We start from the raw sequence: 19,301 nt of genomic DNA on the forward strand, positions 1-19,301 counted from the left end.
AAAACAGTTAAAACATTGTTTACAAAATAAGCATGAGCGTTTGGTGAACTTTACCAAGATGGAATGTTTTAAACTTGTTAAGAATTTATGATGTGAAAAATCCCTTGCTTTTTTGATAATGCCATCAGTTGCTTGCCCTCTTCCTTCCCTTCCCTTGGAAGAAAAATATGGCCAGCTTTCTCTGCTTTACGTTTTTAGGCAACTCTTGAATGAAGATGCAAAATTTAGCCTGTAAGTAATGAAGCATTTTGAAATAAACTTGTAGATGAGTGAGTTGCAGCAGGGGGAATAGAGAAGCCTCCCCAAACTTACTGTGGCAAAGACTTCTATTTGTCTAGAACTGGGAGGGAACTGAAAGTCAGATTCTTCCTTCCTGACCACAGAGATTTGCAATTTGGCTGTTTACACCTGAGCTAATTCTCTATGCAGCCTTAAAAATCAATGCAGAGAAAGAGGCAATTTTAGGACGCTGCCTTCCCAGCTGCTTGCATCAGATGTTGCCCTGTGCCAGCCAAGTAGCCTGTTACCTCCATGGACAGTTAAAGAAGCCTGCAGCGGCTTGTTCAGACATAGCTGCCCCCACTGCAGGTACCTCTGCTTGGTCATCTGAATCCCACTGTGGTTGTCTGCTGTTTGATGGTGTCTCTGAACACCACAGCTCACTGACTGCGTTGTATTGATGCTTATGCTGAAGCAGATGTAGTTCCCCGGCCTGAGTGGTGTTTCCCCTCTTGGCTGTTGATGCTGAGATAGAATGCATCCTGTGATGAAAGGAAAGCCTGTACAATACAGTTCAAACTATCAAAACTGTTTGCTGAGCTGGCAGGAAATTTAATTTAGCACATGGGACTTAATGCTGCAAAGATTAAATATTCTTACTCAGATGAGAATGAAAGCCTTGTAATTGTCTTATCAACTGAAACTGTGTAGGGCTTCAAGTCACCAGGCCATAAAAGCACTGATATACTTGTGCACATTTACAAAGGTCTTCCTAGTCCTTCCTCTTGTTCCTCTGAAAATGGTTTAGCTGAGACAGAATGACTGGCTATACTACTGGCATAACCTCACCTAGTTTGCAGTTTACCGTATCACTGATACCAATTTAGCTTAATCGGTATCAAGGGAATATGAGACCATGAGACAGGCTGAGAAGTTCCCTCTTTCTTGCTTTTTCTTTATTTTTCTGTATATTCTCCAGGCTTTTGTCAAATGATTCTGGTATTTATAAGTCTGAATTAACTTTTGAAGAATGAAACACCTGTACTTTCCTAATGAATTGTGTTCTATCACACAAAAAAAGCATTTATTTGGTCTAACCATGAAGATTTGCTACTGATTCCTGTATCTTTACATCCCAGAGCTGTGGGCCGCAGATTATTAGATGCTGGAGAAAACCTGATGGAGAGAACTGGGAAAGCATTACTACATGCTTATCATGCTGTTATTCTGTTGTCCTTTTATTTCCTAGGCTTCTGCTGTTGGCCACTGTCATTTACAGGATAGTGGGCTAACAGGAGATTTTTGTATCATCTGTCAGGTCTCACTTCCTGAATAACACAAACACCTGCCATGGCAGCAGAGCTGTCACTATTCGCCTGGCTGAGTTCCAGCGTGAACAGTCCTACCAAACTTCTCAAATCCCAAACAACACAGCACCGAGGTGGCAGAACATGGTGCCTGGGATAGCAAGGCTAGCTGGCTTGACGCCTAAATGTGGGGAGTCAGCTGGCAGACAGTTTACTCAAGCAAGGCCAACGCTAACAATGCTCATGAGACTGAAATTGCCCCTTGAGCAGAAACAGAGCTTCCACTTGCTGAGGTCCTGTCAGGGTCCTGTGACAAGTGTTGTGGGTGTATGTGCTCAGGTGCTCAAATTCCCCTCTTGCCGCTAACAAAGTGTGCTTATTTAGTAAGGTTCAGTATAACACTGCTTGTATAAAAACTCATAGAGTAAGATAATATAGAATATTAACATAATATTAATCAGAGAATATGAATAATATTTTTAAGAGTATTAAGAATAGCCATGGAATTTTGAGTTCTAGTAAGAGCTCAAACCTTTTCCAGGGTGCTTTACGAAGTTAGCCTGGCATCATTTTCCTGGCAGGAAGTTAGAGCAGCTTTTGTAGGCAAAATATAGAAAGCTGAGTGCTCTGCATTATAGTTTAGAAGATCAATAGAACACTTTGTTTAGGGACCCTGATGTTAAAAGAAGAAACCTCTTGTTTATGTGCTGCCTTGGCATATTAGCCTTGGTTGTTACTAATAAAAGTTCTTTCAGAGCACTGTGAGTGATCAGTCTTCAACAACTTTCCATAACCATCAAAAGCATTAGATAGGAAAAAATAGACAAAAATAGCCTTTTCAAGTATGCCTTTCTGCAGGCAATGTGTCTTTGGGTATGAATTTCAGAGTGGGTAGAGAGCACACTTCTGCATGCCATGGAAATATATACTAAGTGAAAATTAAAAAAAAAAAGTTTCAGGGAATATTCTTAGCTTATCAGTTCTATGGGTGTATTAGCAACTTAGATGAGAATATTTTTCATGATGGAAAGTTAACTGTGCATGCTTCTGAACTGTTATTGCACAATAAGAGGAAGGGGGAAGTTTAATAACTAACATTTTGGGTTGGGCTTTTTTCTGTGCTTTTACATATCTTTTAACAGCTGTGGGCAGGGGAGCATGGAGTGGACATGTTTCTGTTCTCAAACGGAAAAAAATAACATTCAGAAATTTTCATTGCACAACATTCAAAAACTAAGAGCATTTTTACCCAGACGAAGGAGGCCGTTTTATGAAAAAGCAGAAACCACCCAAACAGACCCAAATTTTCAAGAAATTTTTTTTAGGGTTGTTTTAATAGTCTTCATTTTCACACTCAACCTATTGGTGTAATTAGAAAGCCACACATGTACAACTTTTAGATAATGAGAAAAATCCGTTAGTAAAACAATATTTTAGAGCAAGGCCAACATTTTACAAATGCGAATGTCTACACTTATGTTAACAAATATTTAGGTTTAGCCTCCTATAGAGGATTATATTGCTTTTTCATAATTTCTGGACAGGTGGAAATCCCATTGAAGATGACAATAGGTGCTAATTTGAGAGTCAAATTACTTTTCTAGAAACATAAATGGATTCTGAGGTACAGATTTTCTTTCTAGACTGTGCAAATAGGCCTTCTGAAAATCCTTCCTCAAGGACTCAGACCTTTAACATTCAAGTTCAAAGTCTGTTCTGCTCAAGAGTCCACACCGCTGCTGTCTCCCCATCAGAGCTGATGTGGACTGGTGGGAAACGTTTAGCAAAAATCTAGCCTAGGCAATGCCAGAGAGGCTGATTCCTGCAGTTTTGGGAAGTACTTCAAGACAACAGCACAGTAGAGCCCAGATGCAGTCATATTGCCTTCAATGAACTGCTTAAATGCTGCAAGTTAAATAGCTGTGAGTGCTCTGCCAGATCAGAGGCTGACAGACAGAGCAAACAAACACCTGCCAGCTGGAGGCTTTTTCATACACAGTAGGACCCTCTGCCCCAGCTTTGTTTCTTACTTTACCATCCTGTGTCATACCACCTCTTCAATTTCCAAAGCCCCCACAGAAAGTGTCAAGTCTCTTTAGTGACTGAATTAGCTATTTGTTTGCCTTGTAGGCAGACAAGAGGGACTGTCTAATGGGACAGTCCTAATGTTTCCACAGTCCTCCTGGGAAGTTCTCCATTCCATTATTTTGGTGCCATATAAGGGTCTTAGTTTTTATAAAGGTTACTTTTGGACACTGTGTTTCTTGCTAATTCTTGTTAATTTCAGCTGGCTGGGGCTCACATCAGCTCTCTGCCTTTCCCCGCCTCCTGTGAAGAGGAAGCAAGATGATTCTTTATTTTTTTAACAACTGGTCTTCAGAGAAGAAATCCCTGATTCAATCTGCGGTGCTCTGCAATGCAATTCCCTCCTGATGCCCTCTTCCCTCCTCTCTTTGCTGTAAATTGCAAGGACTTCATCATTTAGCTTCAAGCTTCCCTTGGCATCTACCTGTACCTGTAGCAGATAGGCAATATTTTCACATAGCTCCCTCCTGACCTAAGAGTCGTAAAAATTGTCCAAAGCAAGGAAGTCAGACGTGCAAGAGAGACCAAAAGCAGTGCCACAGTGTCAACACTAGCGAGTTATTTCCCTGTTGAAACTAACTACAATGGTGACACTGCCCAGCAGTGACCCAGAAGACCAGGCCACTGCCTTTCTGGCAAATAAGTAGTTTATTTTCCACCCTCTGTAACATAAAGGCCTTCTTTTCTTTAAGCTAATGAAACCACTCTCTGTTTACTGAGTTCAGTTGCATTTAAGCAACTTTATGTATATTATATCACAGTCAAGCTCCTTGGCATTTATATAATGGGAAAAAATTCAGATGAGTAAACTCACATTTTATGACTCAGCAGACATAGTTTCTGGCTCTCACACGATCTCTTTCTGTAGCCTTGGGCAAGCTACTTAATCATTCACTGTGCCATCTGTAAAAAACTTCCCTTTTCTGTGTCTCCTATTTTATCTATCACCTCTTTATTACAAATGTCATCCTACATATTTGTATAGCAGTTACCAGCAAAGGAACTTTGCTTCTGGTAATCCCTAGAGCATTGCTGGAATTAAGAATAAAGCAGTAATATCTGAGCTATCAAACCATACCATTTCCTTATTTCAACCTACAGTTCTTTAACATGTCCTCTGGACGTCCTCCAAGTATTGCCAAACGAAAAACTAAAGCGCTAATAAGAATGTATCTCCTGTCATGCTGTTTGGCTACAGGTTCCAGAAGCAGGGGACTTTCAATGCTGAAATGCTGAGCACAGATGCCATGCCTGTGGGGCACAAGGCTGCAAAGGGAGAATTGGAGCCGTGAGTTGCCTGGCAGTTACTGCAAAGAGCGAAATTCTGTTTACTCACTGTAACATTCTCTGTCTCATTTTCTTCCTACCAGAATATTGTGCATAGGCGGGAGAACCCAGAAAACATGCTTTCTTGCCTCCCCATGTGTGTCATGCCTAGAGTTATTAGGGGATTTTTTTTCTTATTGGATTTGCAGCTGAGATTCTGCCTCCTGTAAGACATCTCCAGGTACAGATCAAGGAAGGGAAAGGTGAAATACTCCCTAAAGAGTTGTCTTTGGAGCCTGGGAGAGGTTACAACACAGGAGATACTTCTATACCTGTGTCATCAGTAAGCACGCTGCAATGTAACTAAAAAGTAGTTCTTCTGAAGTTCGGGCAAATCTGACAGGAGCCATATTAGTAAGTTGCAGGTGGGCCCTGTTTCGCCACTGGTAGGCAACTGGGTGGAAATGGTCTCTTTTGGCAGTACCTGAGAGCTTTCTAAGTATTTGCATGGCAGTAGCTCCTTGTTTGCTGTACTCTCACAAGCCCACAAGAAACATTTCTGTATCAAGACTGAGGAGATTCTTCAGCGCTGCCATGTCTCCTGCAGTGTGAAGTAGCTCTCAGAACCTCCCTATATGTGGGATAATTCTGCTGATGAGCTAGCCCAGCATTCTGTAAAAGAGATGAGAGGATAGCACAGTCTTTCCAAAGTTCTGCTCTAGTTGGAAGGAGACTTCTATGGTCTCTTACGAAGTGCTGGATGTTTACATTTTGCTTTTCCTGACGGAAGAAATAGATCTGGCAAAGAGCCAGCCAGCTATTTCTGGGAAACTACTTTCCTAATAATTAAAAGCACCTGGGCAGACTTTCCTTGTCCAAACAGCACTGTCTAGCCAGGCCAAGCCTTTAGGGTCAGAGATTCAGACACTGAATGGCTTTAGCAGTGGCAGGAACATAGGAATTCAAGTTGGTCCTTCTTTACCTTATGCATCTTGAATGTCTGTTTGCAATCCAAGGTAGAGATGACAAGGGACTGAATGAAAGTCTGCAACCTCTAAAGTGTCAAAAGCTCCTCAAAAGCCAGACTTCCATTCAGACTTCCATACTGGCTCTGCCAGTTGTTCAGAGATGAACTTAAAAATCATGAAATCACATGTTCTTGCTCCCCGCCCCCATCCCTCCCCAGCACTGCCTTCTGGGTTATGAACCGTTAGGGAGGTGGAGCTTATTCCTGTGATCACAAGGCATCCAGTCATATTTCATTTTAAAGAAAAGCTGGAAGTCTTTCCTGCTTCTGATGCAAATGCAGAAATGCAGGTCCTTCTGCAAGGGAAAAAACAACTGTCATGAGGTTAGCAGTCAAACTGTTAAAGATGGTGGTGCTATAGTTAAAGTGAAATCAAATCAAAGAAACTGAGATGACTATAATTATTTATAGCTGGATGGAAGCAACATCAGTCTTTGCATTGCATTTAGGTAGCTTCTACTTCCTTACTAGCTTTACTTGGCAATAGGTATCTCTTAGAAAATATACTTGTGTCTACCTGATACTGTCTGGGGAGGGAATGGGGACTGGCAGAGTATCCCGAGAGGAGGGTTATCTGTTGGTTAACAGCTGCCTTCCAGCTTATTCTACCAGAGCCTAGACAAGGCAGTAAAGCTTGCATGGCTAAAGCATGTCCATAGCTAGTGGGATACCAGGATGAGAAATGGCCCGTATTTGTGGATAAACAAGTTACAGAAGTAATGGCCCATGTACAGCAGTCTTCTGTGTCCAGAAAATGAGGGCTGAGGAACAAGGGGAAGGAAATTGGGCAACCTGCTTGGCAACTACCCTCTAGAAAGGAATAGCACCACCGCTAACTGGGAAATTTATTTATTCTGTTTTTCTGCTGCTGCTATTGCTTTTCTTTTGCCTATGCATGCCTTAACCTCTATCACAGCCCATGCTTGTATGCAGTGTCTCGAACTCCAGTAAGACACACCAGAAAGGTCAGTTCCTACCAGAAAGGGATAGATTACTGCACTAAACTAAGTAGATTATTTACTTTCCTGTCTTAAATCCTGTAAATAAAAATCAAGATTATCTCTCTTAAATCTAAGACTTGTTTAGGAAATAAAAACTTTCAATTAGCACTTCGACAGCAATCAAGATGAATCCTCATGTCTCTCAAAGACCTGGACAACCCAAAGTCTGACAATCTCTTCAGAAGGAGAACAGTAAGTAGAAGTTTGTTTGTTAATCAGAATCTCTTGGTTACTGAAATCAACATATTTCTGGTTTTAATTTTAATTTTGAATCTTCTACCTTTAAAGAAAGAACTGCTGCATCCTGGAGATAGGTACTTCCTGTAGAATCAGGACTGACTAATAGACTAGGTAAAATGGATGCTGGGACAAATACTTTTTTTTTTAAATTGGATCGTATTTATCTCACCAAGCCATGTATTAATAGTAAAGGCAAGATCGAATTCTCGTGCAGAAAAAATATGCTTTGTAGAAGAGAAGCATAATCAGTTTTATTCCCTAGATTAATTAATTATGCTGAATATAGGAAATGAATTAATTGTGGGAATGTTCCATTATGATTCCCTCTGATAATCACTAAGAAGCACAAGCACATTCTCCATTATCTGCTGCTTTCCTGAGCTGTAAGGATTAGAAATCTCTCAAAAGAACATACCACCTTGAAACTCCAAGACATCCACCTGCCTGGGACCCAGCCAAGTCTGGTCAAATCGTTGTGGTAGATAGGCATGGAGAGTGTTCTCGTGACTATGATTTTTTCCCTGTATCCGTTGTTAAGTGACCCTCTTGGAGTGCATTAGAGCAAAGAAGCCAGTGGCTAAGAATGAAGAGTTTAGACCTAGCAGAAGGCCTCAGCACTCTCTGGTTTGTGGAAGATGACTGCACGGTCTGACAGAAACCCCATGCAATGTGTTTACGGCCACTTCTGCAGTGCTTGCAGCCACAGATTGAGTATTTACTTAGGCTGATGGTTCAGCAGCAGTGCTCCTTCAACAAGAAAAAAACTAGTTTCAGTCTTTCCCTGCTTTTGACTTGCTGCTTTCATTTTGAAGCTCGAGAAAGTTTGATTTGTTCCTGATCAGCTGCTTCAAATCTTTATCTCCTTGCTTTGGTATCACTTGGAGGTATGAGTTCTGTTTAGGCAGTAATTTTCTGCCATGCCCTTGATATCTGTTTCCCCCTCACCCTATTCTCTTCCCATGTCCTCTCTCCATGGGCACGGTTAAGTTATTTCTTGCCAAAAACGAGTGTTTTTACAGTGACGGTGACATAGTTAATTTGAGTAACTGTACTGCTGTAGAACCATGTATAGTCTATACTTGAAGGGAGTTACATGCTTAGTCTCTTAACTAGCAACAGAGGTGACAAGCACAGCTCCTTAAGCAGTCACTCACGAGGCCTAAAAGAGAGAAGAAATTCAGATCACCTGTGGCAGAGAATATGGCCTGTGCAGTCATTGCCCTCCGTACTAGCTTTCTTTGGGGTTACCTTGCTCTACAGCAATTAGCAAGGAGGACAAGTATAGGAAGTAACAAGTGATTGCTTGCTTTCATATCCTGCAAAGCTGTTGCAACAGCATGTAGCTGTATAGATGCACTTTGGGAAGTTCAAGATCTTTAGAAAAATGGAAGTTTTCCATTTTAAGAGAAGAGATTATTCACCCAACCTTTTTAAGCTGTCAGCTGGAATATTAACTTCAACTGTTGCTGGTGAGTACCTATTGAAGCAAGCTGAATTGAATCCATCAGTTTTTGTAAGGGTGTATACCTCCCACAGGATTTATTATTAGTTGTTGATGTTGCTTGCTCGCCTTTTGAACCCTTGTTTTCTTGGGGAGGCAGAAGTACTGTTCAGAACCGCCTGTTAACTGAGGGATTGAAGGTGGAAGCATTGCATGTGGAAACTGCTAATCCAAAGAGCAATCTTTGGTGCGTCATTTTTGTTCTTATGCAAGTGCATAGTATTAGAACACGGAGGAACCGCAATATCAATACTTCATTATTTGATACGTAGCTTATTATTTAATTTACAAGAGTTTAGTGAGCATAAGAACTTTTTCCAGTAGCATCAAGAAGCTGTATAATACTGACTGTTCAAGTGGTAAATAGCAGGGAGTTTTTAAAAAATAGATATATTTTTAAAAATGTTATTGAAAAACAGAACTTGGGATTTTGGAAAAGGATGTAAGCAAGCTAGGCACTCAGTTCTCACTGAGAGTTGAAAGGCCAGCATAAGAACTTGGCCAGCTAAGCCTCAGCATGTCTTAAAAGCTGTTTAGGGCTGTGGTGTCACAGTAAATAGCAGGCTGTTGCCAAAACATCATTTCCAGTCAGACAGGACAAGTAAATGAGCAAAGATCAGAGGGCATCACCAGGCATTAGAATTGCAAGTGCAGAGATGCAAATTCAAATCCGGGGAGCTCAGCCATGCTGTGACGTGAACTGATGATTTTTTTTTTTATGTCAGCTTTTGTTTTCTTCCAAGGCAGATGTCTTCCTGGCCTTCTTTCCATCTTGCTTTTCAAGCTCAGTTGCTAAGCGTTACTGCCAAGATGCTTGAAACCATCCCAATTCAATCACAGTGGTATGAGCACAGTAAATAGGACCTGTTATCAACCAAGAGGAGTCTTAGGATATCTTGCTGATCTTGGTCTCTCAGTGCCGGATATGAACACTCCGGGGATTCAGTCTCACCTCTTCCTTTTTGCCTTTCTGCTTCCTGACATTTTTTGCATACCTTTGTAAAAAGTAAAGGTGTTTAGCGTAAAGCAGGTATTTGTGCAGGATAATACTGGCTGTATGTAAACAAGCCAGTTGTGCTCCAGACAGTTGTTTTATTGCTCAGATAACTGCTTCTCCCACTTTATTACAGTATTGCCAAATGTAGATTGCTATGAAAACAGTCCATGCTTCAGTACCATGTGTGAAATGAGTTCAAGAAGATGTATCTACATCACTTTTAGGGGCAATCTCTGCCATGGAACAGGGATTAAATGACCCTGAAGACTCTGATCTCCTAGGATGTCCACAAATGGTCTTTTCCCGATACAGTTGATATACATCATTCTTGGAAGACTCATGCAATTTTGCATCATTTCTACACATTATTATTTGTATTTCTTGAGAGAGATAAGCAAAAGACATTGAACAGCCCAGCATTCAGACTATGCCCACCACCCAATTTGTGGGTGGAAAAAGCTCAATTATTTTTTCAACTTCAACACATTTAATTTTTAATATTTTCATTTGTTCCTTCTTTAATTTGGTATCCATCACTCTGGATTTGAGTCATCTGTGACTCTAGAGATGACAATCCTCTGATGTGGAAATCTCGGTGCTGTTAAAAGTATCAGTAGTTTTGCAAGTGGTGTTGCAGAACCATGCTTTTGCTGACAAGTTTCTTAAGGTTTCAGTTCTTAGAGGTGGCAGGATGTGTTGTAGGAGATCACGGTAGATGGGACTTCAGGACAGCATGAGCTGTTCAGCCACTCCCTTTTCTACTGCCCTTGATAGAGGTTCCTAGTCACATACACACCTGCTAGTTTACACTAGACAGGTGATTTCACTCATTCACTAGAGCAGACTCAGCTATTGTAATGTTTTGTAGTATGAGTTAAGAAATGAGTTGGTGTTATTCCATTTGGATTATATGGTGTCATTTTGGGGACTTAAACAGTAATTGAAAGCACTGGAAAACATCTATGTATTTCTTTAGCAAGCAGGAAGGCAAGAACAAAAAAATAGGCGGGTGGTGAAGGGGAAATCTTTCTGCCAGCTACACAGGCTGCTAGCTTCTGGTGTTTGCCAGAATCCTACCAGTCACGCCTTCCTCTTGCTCCATATGCGGCCTCAGACCTCTCTCTCCTGTGTGGGACAGCTGAGCTATGGCTGTGCCTTTCGATATCCCCTGCAGAGACTGCCTATCACAAACATCACTTTCCTCCTGCCCTTTCTACATGTCTGAGTAAAACTGTGGTGTATATTTATTGTGCTAGAGCCCTTTGCAACCCATGACATTACTCCTGGCTGAAGCCTAGTGATTACATGGGACCTTGCATTTGTGAGACAAGCTATAGGACTATGAACCTCTTCCCTGCTCCCGTGGAAACAGAGTCCATTTGTTGCTGGGTAGAAGGTGACTTATTTAAAAGGCTTGTGTCTGTTTGAACCCGAGTCACCTAAAAAAAAAAAAAAAAAAGTAAAGAAGTTGTGTTGGAAGTAGTTCAGGTGCTGCAGATGCTTTGGAGTGTGCTAGTCTGTGGGGTTTTAATGCATATTTTCCATTCAATTATTATGTAAAATATATTCTCCTGCCCACCTGCCTTCCCACGCAGAGCAGCGGATGAATGTAATAGATAGAAGGTGTTAGCCACCTCCAGAAGTCGTTTTCAGTTAATGCACTTTGAAGTCATGTTGAAAGTTGGATGAAAAAAACCCGAAAGCTTGTTTTTAATTTGTTCTCTTTCCTAGCCCCCACCACAACAAAAACTGTCTTTCTCCTCCCTATCATTCAAGACAAAATCTTCCCAAACCTGGCCTAACCAGAACTCAAGTTAACTTTCTCGTTGTTGTAAAAGGTGAAATGTTGCCTTTGAATATCCTGTCTGTTTGTGTTTTACTCTCCATCTGAAAGATGGCTCTGCCAGCAGCTCAGTACACCTTTAATTCCTTGTGAGGAACATAAGAAAAATAACTTTTAAAAAAGGAAAAAAAAAAAAAAAGCATACTGTTTAGGAGTTAAAATACTACATCGCAGTCCCCAGCCAGTACCTCCTGCAGCTACAGGCTGTGGAGAGCTTGTACCAGCAGAAACCAGGTTAGAGCCACATCCACCATCTGAAACCTTTCTGAATCACTTCTGATCAATAGGACCATCCCTGGGTGCAGTATTTAGCCACTTTCTGCTTTTCCACCAAAGCTGCTGCTGAGGCTAGTGTAGCGTTTGCTGTAAATTCTGTAATTTCTGCCTGCAGGTTGACACCCCAGGAAGGTTCTCAGCACTCATGAAGACGTTCATCTCGATAATCTTCCTACGAGTGCAACATCTTTCCCATGGACTGCTCTGCTTTCAAGGAGGATTTCTAATTTAATGTCCAGTATTTGATATGTCCCTCATAAGCTCAGGCAAAAAGACTGAACTGGGTGCTGTGATCTTACATTTGAACTAAGAACATATGAACCAAAACACATCTGTAACAATTTATGTTTCTTGTGTTACTACTTTTGTCCATATGTTTAAAAAAAAAAAAAAATCCCTTCCACGATCAAGAACTTTAGTCCGTCTCTTCAATTTCAAAGTAATTTTAAAAGAACTAGAACTGCATTTGTTCCTGGGACAACACTGTACATTGTGTTTGTGTACAGTTCAGTTTACTCTCCCCTTATTCCTCTGTTACAATGTAAAAGGGACTTGTGGCCCAGCTTTGAGTTGTTCTCAAGAGACTCATCTGAGTTCAGCGGTACGTGGAAACCTGAAGGGCCCTTTTGGGGTCAGAAGAAGTAGTGTAAATAAGAGTAAGAGCAATGTCAACCAGAAAGAGTACTTTGGGCTTGCATAGCTTCAGGGCGCGGAGCAGTGACAGACAGGACAGAAGTCCCTATGCCATGTAGGTGCCATCTTGTTTGAATCTAAGGACTTGCAACGGCACAGCACTTACTGGCTCTCGGTCTGAAATCATAATAGTGCTTCCTCTCTTACGAATGACAATAGTAACGTATACTTTCTTTGCCATTTTACCTGTCTTACTGAAATAGCAAGCTAATGCCAGCAGTCTCATTTCTGGCTATGTGCTTATAGAGTACTTTGTCCAGTGAGGGTCTGTTTTGGACATTGCTACTGTAAGCAACTAAGAAATGCCCTACCTGGTCAGACCAGTGATGAATCCATCCAACCAGTATCCTGTTTCCCGCAGCAACATTAGGAGATTCTGTTGAAGAGCAAACAAACCTGACTGATATCTGAGGTCTGTTCCCAGCATCCACGGTCATCAATTAGGGATGTTACAGACTCACCTCTGCCTTTTTTCTGTTTATGGACATGTTGTCCATGAATTTGTCCGCCCTGTTTTTTGTACTGTTTGCCTTTAAAACCTGCTCTTGACTACATATTCCCTAAGTTCAGCCTGCCATGTAAGAAAGCACTATATTCTATCTGTTAAACAAATCTCTTATTAGCGTTAGTGATCCCTATTTCTAGGTGGGATTCAGTGAACAAGTCTTTAATTTATTTTATTTCCAGGTAGCTGCCTTCTCTCTCAGCTTTTTAAGTCTCCCCAGGTAAGACAGCTGCACCATCATCCACATAATTTTAACTGCCCTTCTCGGACTTGCTCTCAGTCCATTGTGTTCCTTGCAATGCTGAGAGCAATGGTGTGTGTTAGTCAGGATGTGGGTGCACCTGGGGTTTATGCATGGGCGAAATGATGCGCTCTGCATTGTTCTCAACGCCCTTCCTGATGATGCTCAGCAATTTGATGCCTCTTTCAGCTGACACTGCACATTGAGCTGATGAATGAAATTGTGAAGAACTAAGGAGAATATGCTATTGTGATCAAGGCTGGCTGTGCTATGCAGTTAAATATAGCCATAATGGTTTTATATATATTTTTTAAAAGAAGTTGTATTTAATCGCCAGTATCAGTGAAAGACAAATATTATCAGTCAGGGCAACTGCTCCAAACTGAACAGCTTTGGGTCGCTATATTTTTGCAGTCTCTCTCTCTGCCCAGAGAATAAGTAGTGTACCTTACCGTATAAACTAGAGCACCCATATATAATATGCCTGCACATTCTTCCTGGATTTGTGTGTGAGAGCCCAAGGTGACTTTTAAACTTGGGTCTCTTGTTCAAAAACTTGATTATAAGGATGTGGAAACACTTCTTTCTGACACTTCTTTTTGAAGAGGTTTTATGACTCAGATGCACAAATTAACTTTCAGATGAAGGTATAGTAGAAGCTTTAGCCCAGGAGCAACACCTACCCAGTTTTATAATCCTGTCACACATACAGCTTTAATAAAAGCCTGTAGAATAAACAAAACTTACCTATAGAAACACCTAGGCAACAGCAGTTGTAATTCAGACTATTTCCAGCAGATTAGTAACACACTGTGAAGAGCCTGTGGCCTGAAATGCAACCTTGAGCCTCTTAATTCCTAGGAAATTATTTGTGTTGTGATGGTTATTGCTGCTGAACCATTAACACCTGGAACACTTTAAAAAATTTGGCTTTTAAATTCTCTTTTCCATTTTCAGCACGTGAAGTGTCTGATTCTAGCATGAATCACAGCTCATTGCTATCCAGTTCTTCCCTGAGGTCTGCATGGCTAAGCAGTCAACCATAGCATGCTATAAAAAGCAGAGGCATTGATCCAAAGAAGCAATCAGGTTATACATGTGATTCTTTTTCCACAGAGCTCTCAAAATCTAATCAGAAAAGCTTTTTTGGAAGGTTCCTCACAGAATTTTAAACAACCTGGAGGAGACAAACATTTAATCAGAATTTGTACATACAAAAAAAAGTTTGATTGCTACCAGTTGGGATTTTTTTCCCCAATTAATCAAATGGAAATTGCACTTCTGTTTTATGTTACAAAATAATCACACTTTTTGGTGCCCTATGTTTCTTGACACATTTTTTTTTTTACTTTTTGTGGCCATCTTCAGCGTGTCTGAGCCCATTCAAATGTCTGTGAATCTTGGTAGATTACTGTTTTGGTGCAGACAGAGCTGTGTCCCTGATAGCATACTTCCCGCATCCAAGAAATGTCTCGGGGAAGGAGTTAGTCCTTTCCTTGGTGTCCGGTAACAGTCTGTGAGAGATGTATTCTAAACCAGTAACAAACCTCCTATGTTCTCTTTGTGCCAGTTTAACTGACTGCGTGTAAATCCTACTGATGATTGGCAGTAGTTATGCTTATAATTGAAAATATGCATTAAGGTAACTTTATACTACAGTCCTAGAAATACTCTGCTTAGATACCTTCACAAGCAAGTTTAATGCAGTCCTCTACTATTTTGGATGCTCCAGAAATGAGCCTGTCTCTCAACACTTCATAGACCTCCTGGTTCAGGTATTTGACAACGAGTAGTTGCGAGGACTCAGCCACAAGTGTTATATAAGAAAGTAATCAGTTAATCAATCACAGATGCCATGTAGCTTGTGTGTGAAAAGCCCCACCAGTTATACCAGATCCAGGCAGACATGGTATATGGTGGAGGAAGTTTAGCTTCCTCTAATAGTGATGTAGCTGCCGAGTTGCTCTCTGGGGCAAGAAATTGACATAGCCTAAGAAACACAATGCCCCTTGCTTCTGAGTTGGGTTACGTGGCCCATTAAGGGAAGAAGAATGAGTGAACTTGAGTTGAGGGTCCAGAGACTTACAGAGTCCGGGGTTGGCAACATCGATTTGAGGATTCTTATAACTGAACAGGTCAGAATCCCACTTCTTGCTGTTTCAGTGCATTTGGTTTTTTAGAATTATTTTCTCTCAGGGCTGGCTGCAATTACTGCTTAAATCAGTGGAGAGATTCCCAGTAACTTTCAGGGGTAACTGGATTAATTACTAGGCTGTTGTACTGGAAAGGCATGCAATTAAAAAAGCCATGTTGTTCTCACCAAGTTGGAGCCGAAGATGACCAGGTATGATAGCTCAAGTGCAGCCGTGCAGCGTAGCCCTGATCTGCCACCATGAAGGCAGTTGATTGCATTTTAGATGCAAGTGAAACCTGGCCTGGCCAGAAGCTGCAGTTTGGCAACTTAGACCCATCGGGGCTCTGGCCAGGCACTGGGAGCTGCGACAAAGAATTCCTTTTAAGAGCCGGAGCTGTAATTTTCAAATGGTAGGGTATGATCTGCAGAAGTTATCTCAGCATAACAACTTCACTGCAGCCAGCGAGACTTCTGGCAGGTGTGTAGCTTGCCAGGAGTCTATAGCTGCAAAAGAATCATCAGGTGCTTTGCACTGAATAGAAAGTGTGGGAAAGGTGGGTTTATTAAAATGGGGTTTGTATAGTGTTTATTTCCTTGTTTGAATACTCCCTAACATTTTTTAAGTGCTTTTCCTAAGTAATTATATATTTTCTACAAATCTTACTGATATGAAGGGATGCCCCCCCCCCCGCCCCGTTTATCTAACTCCAGCTGTAAGTCTCAGCCTCCCAAACACTGAGATATGTGCATGCCCCTACAGAATTATAAAAGTTTGGGTTGGAAGGGACCTTCAAAGGCCATCTAGCCCAACCCCCTGCAATGAGCAGGGACATCTTCAGCTAGATCAGGTTGCTCAGAGCCCCGTCCAAACTGACCGCTGATGTTTCCAGATGTTTCCAGGGGTGGGGCATCTACCACATCTCGGGGCAACCTGCACCGGTGTCTCACCACCCTCATCGCAGAACATTTCTTCCTTATATCTCACCTGAATCTACCCTCTGTCGGTTTAAAACCATCACCCCTTGTCCTGTTGTTACAGGCCCTGCCAAAAAGCCTGTCCTCTTCCTTCTTGTAACTTCAGCTACTGGGAGGTGCCATAAGGTCTCCCTGGAGCCTTCCCTTCTGCAGGCTAAACCACCGCAACGCCCTTATTCTTGTGAGTCTTCCCATGAACTCCTGTGGAAATAGTTGCTTCCATAGTGTCAGGCATGTGCTCTGAGGGCTTGGGGAAGACAGGGAAATTACAAACATGTGAGCTTAAAACTTTTGAGAAAATGAAGACTGCCAGTGTTCCCATAATTAAAGATCCGCGCTGTAAACGGACCCTCTCTCCTTTTGCCTCATCCAGAGGTGAAACAGTGCGTTAAGGCTGGGAAGTAAGTTAAGGTTATCAAAGTGATTGCGTTTGGTGATGCCACGTCCCCTTCGATGGCAGGGACAGCACGTGCCCTGACCAGCGCCTGGCGAGGGACCGGGCTCCGGGGGGCCGGCCTGGGGGCGACGGCGGCGCCGCAAGTGGAGCCACTCGCTGCGGCAAGGCCGCGGCCCCCGCGCCGGGCTCGGCAGCCCCTTGGAGCCGCCCGGGCCGCCGCAGCGCTGCCCCTCCCGTCCCCGGCGGCAGGGCCCGCGAGGCCGCGGCCGGCGGCGTTTTACCGCGGCCTGCCCCGAGCTCTGTCCCGAGGCCGGCCCGGGCGGCACGGTCCGCCGTGCCGTTCCCCCCGCGGGTGCGCGGGGCGCTGTCGGAGGGAGCCGCTCCCTGGCCCGGCGAGGGGAGGCGGGGAAGCGCCAGCCGCAGCCCCCCCCGCCCGCCGCAAGGGGCGTTTCAGCCCCGGGCGGGGGAGCGCCGGCGGACGGTGACGGCCCCGGCCCCCCGGCTCGCCGCCCCACGCGGGCCCTGCCCCGCGGCCCGCGGCCGCCTTTCCAGGCAGGCAGCGCTAGGGGCCGCGGCGGGGCAGCGGCGGGAGGGCGCGGCGGCGCCGCCTGCGGGGGCGGTGCAGGGGTGGGACGCCGGGCGGTGCGGGGCGCGCGGCCCGGCCATGTCTCCGGGGGAGGCGGCGTCGGGCTGAGCGGCCGTGCGCGCGGCGGGGAGCGCTCTCCGCCACCATGAGGCGGCTGCCGCTGCCCCTGCCCTGCCTGCTGCCGCCGCTGCTGCTGCTGCTGCCGCCGGCCGAGGTGAGACCGCGGCGCGGGGCCGGGGCGGGCGCGGCGGCGGGGCGCCTTGCTGCGGCCACCGCACCTGCCCCCGCTGGGAGCCGCTTCGCTCCGTGGCGGGGCAGGTGCGCGCCGCGGCTCGGGCTTTGTCCTGCGGCGGCTGCGCCGGTGCCGCCCGGGAAGGGAGGGGGAGGCGGGGGTGCTGCGGCCGGCGCGGCGGCGGCGGCGGCGGCGCTCACCTGGGGCGGGCTCCCCGCGGCCTCCCGCGCCGCTCCCTGCCCGCCCGCCCGCAGCGTGGGGGGCGCCGCCGGCCGTGGGGGGCGGCCCTTGGCGCGGCTGGTGGCCCCGTGCGGGCGCCAGGCTGCCCCGGGCGGAGCGGCACGGCGCCTTCCCCGTGGCGGAGCGCGGTGCCGCCCGCGCCGTGTCGCTGCTGTTCAATCGGTAGCTCGTTCTGTGCCCGTCGGCCGCGCCGCTGGCGCGTATCAGCCGCCGGGTCGCCCCTTCGGGGGCGGCGTGGGGCGTCTACGGAAAGATCGGTCTGCGGCGCGGGGGGTGCGGCGCCGGCGGCACTGGGCCGCGGGGCAGCGGGAGGCCTCCGCCGGGGCGGCAGGGCTGCAGGGTGGTGTGCCAGGAACACCTCTCAGTGATGTAAATGAAAGTCGTTTGCCAGGTGACTCACTCGTCGCAGGCTGGCACAGACTTTCACCCCGTGCTTCTCCGGGCTGATAGCTACCTAGCATTCCCGTAGGAACGCGTTACGGCTGCTGTGAACTCTAATGTTTTGGGGCATGCTGAACTTTTGCTTCCAGGTGTACCTGCTTGGTGTCTGCCTCAGTGCTTTCTGCAGCAGAAGTGTGAACATGTGTTGGTATGGACCACGATGCTCAGTAATCTGCAGTGAGGGTTCTGCCTGGGCTGTGTTTCCATCCTACCCTGAGAGCTGCAGAGCAGGACTATACACTGGTCTAGATTTTTAACTGTTTTTTCCTTATCTTACACCAGCACCAGCTTGCAGTTACAGCCAGTGGCTACTGTAAACCTTTGCTTCCTCCTCCTTTTGTGTCTCCTTCAGTTTGGGGTACCTTGGAGTGTTTAGACATTCCACCTCTGCTGTTGTACCAAGCCTGGGTTTGAAAAAAATCTTCTGAGTAAGGGCTAAGACTGACTTGGGAATCAAAGTATTCCAGCATTTTGGAAAAGCTATGGATAGGCCTGCATTGTCCTTGGCTGTAGCCTTGCAGGCTTCCCCAGGCAAGAGGAGCTTTGTGTGGGCATATAGCTTGTGTTTGCTTTCCCTTGAACCAGAGCAGCCTTTGTGTGAAGATTTGCCAGCCATGATTGCTATGGTTTGTAGTTTTTCTTCTCAAGCATGAAATAAAATCTTGTGACATAATGATCTACTTGTCTTCTTAAGTCTGGCTCTTAATTGGTGTCTAGTGTGATTAATAATAATAATGAAATGGTTCCTCTCCTCAATCACATGTAGTTACATGTATGCATTCATCATCTTTGGGCCCATCTGTGCACCCCACTGACATCCTGTGGGACCCTCAAGTAGGTCCTGTCATCCCCTGACAGTATCAGAGTTCCCGTCAATGTGCTACAGGATGTGGGTCAGATCTGCAGATTTTGGTGTGGCTCATAATTTTATGTGGAAGCTTCCCAGCTCATGGTGTCATGATCTGAAAGTTCAGAAGACTACAGTTTTTGACAGTCTCAGTTGTGACTTTTACCCTGGGGAATGTGAAGGCCAGTGCAAGGAAGTCGGTGTTCACCAGACCTCTTAACTTGTGCTGATCAGCACCTTTGAACATC

Source organism: Falco rusticolus, chromosome 10 (assembly GCF_015220075.1).
Source record: "Falco rusticolus isolate bFalRus1 chromosome 10, bFalRus1.pri, whole genome shotgun sequence".
Classification (NCBI taxonomy): domain Eukaryota; kingdom Metazoa; phylum Chordata; class Aves; order Falconiformes; family Falconidae; genus Falco; species Falco rusticolus.